This window comes from Nematolebias whitei, chromosome 11, assembly GCF_014905685.2.
Source record: "Nematolebias whitei isolate Nwh7 chromosome 11, NemWhi1, whole genome shotgun sequence".
Lineage (NCBI taxonomy): Eukaryota > Metazoa > Chordata > Actinopteri > Cyprinodontiformes > Rivulidae > Nematolebias > Nematolebias whitei.
Genome location: NC_056508.1, coordinates 2,586,317 through 2,588,132, shown reverse-complemented (window position 1 = coordinate 2,588,132; position 1,816 = coordinate 2,586,317).

Genomic DNA, 1,816 nt, shown 5'->3' with positions numbered 1-1,816 from the left:
ATTAACTGTGAAAACAGTAACAATGATTACTTTTAATCCTCATGCAAAGTTAGAATTCATGTTAAGGTCTGTTACAGAGTAATTATGCATTTTCTGATTTTCTGTCTTTGAATGAGCAGCGTAAGTTTGGTCCAAGGTCGGAGTCTAAGCAGACAAATGTTGGAACGAGCTGTGTTGTTTTTAAATCCTCTCAGACGTAAACAGAGAAGCTGGCACCTGTTTTCCCAAACTCGCCCAAACATTTCTCTCGTCGGTCTGAAAAACATTTTCAATCTGTTCCATAACATTCTTGCTGTTTTCTGACTTCTAGTAACCTCTTACGTCACAAAACACACCCCTGTCTGGTCGATATTGACCAATAAGAAAACTCCCAAATGAACCGGAAATAGAGCCCTTTAAAATGTCGGTACTTCCTAGTTTTAAGGCAGAGTCTCACAGAGTCTCCCAGTTCCTGTTGGGTCGCAGTTCCTGTTGGGTCGAAGTTCCAATGCTGGGAAACTGACATGACCACAGAGCTCTTCCGAGTCTTATGGGATTATAACTTTCTTCCACATCTGGGTGGAACTCTGACGGACTCCACTCATGTGAAGTCCACTTGTGAGGTGAATTTGTGTCGAACGGAATACCGTCACTACTTCGGACGATTCACAGCTGTTCCTACGGAGACGCTGAAAGGGTGCATTGAATGGACTTTCGTACCGCTGGGGACATCTCCAGGTAAAAGAGTTGAATTCTGCCACCTAAGTGTACCGGGGAAAAAGCTGAGAAACCCGGAAAGTGCTGTTTCTGGTTGACATAAACAAACCCCCTCACCCATCTTTTCTCCCACTAAACTTCATCTTTCCTCTTTAAATTCTTCTATCAAGTAGAAATCATTCCAGATGATTTTAGAAATGTCTGTGTAAAGTGCTCATCCACCGCCATGTGGATAATCAATCACTTGTATAGCTTGCTAAATTAGCCATGTTGTTATTTTTCAATGTGCCAAATTAATGTAAATGTTTGATGTTAAACTTTGATTCTGTAAATAAATGACCACATTCATTTTGATGGGTCAAAGATAAATAACGTCTCACGATACATTTTATTAAATTCAATGCACATTTTATACAGTCCAGAAAAATGAAAGAACCCGTTTAATTTATGAATATATCATGCATATGTTCATCTACATACTGGTGGCCCGTTACGTGTTCATAAATGGACTGTGTATTCGTGTAAAATTGATATCATGTTGGCATAAAAATTTGCAGATTATGCTGTGAAAAAGTGCAGATTTGCTGGGATGGAACGCAGCGCAGCTGGGACGCTTGGAGTAAACGCAGCGTGTTGAGCTGAAACAGAAATGTTAGCAGCTACTGGTGCTTTGAAAGCTGAAAATTGTGAGTCAACGTGTCTGTTTGAAAGCTGAAATTGTACGTCTGTGGTGTGTGACGTGTTTGCTGAGCTGTGGAAACGCTTTATTCTGTTTAAACTGTGTTCCAGACGCTGTTCTGGTCCGGTTCGGTTTCTGAAAAGTTCGACCGGGTTGTTTTAAATGGTGGGAAAGACGTTTTTAATGCCGGGGCGCCGACTCCGTGCAGCTCTGACATTTTGGTAAGGTTAGGTGTCCACGTGGACACCATCAACAAGGTGCTGTGGTCCCTAAAACCAGCCACAAAGGATCCTCCTGTGCTAGACACAGCAAACCTTAAGGCTGGGCAGACCATTCCAGAGGCCTGCCAAGTTGCTAGCAACCAAACCACCACAGTACCACCTCAGGTGATTAACCTAATGGTGCGAATCCACATCATAGCTGGACAAGCTATTAGCCATA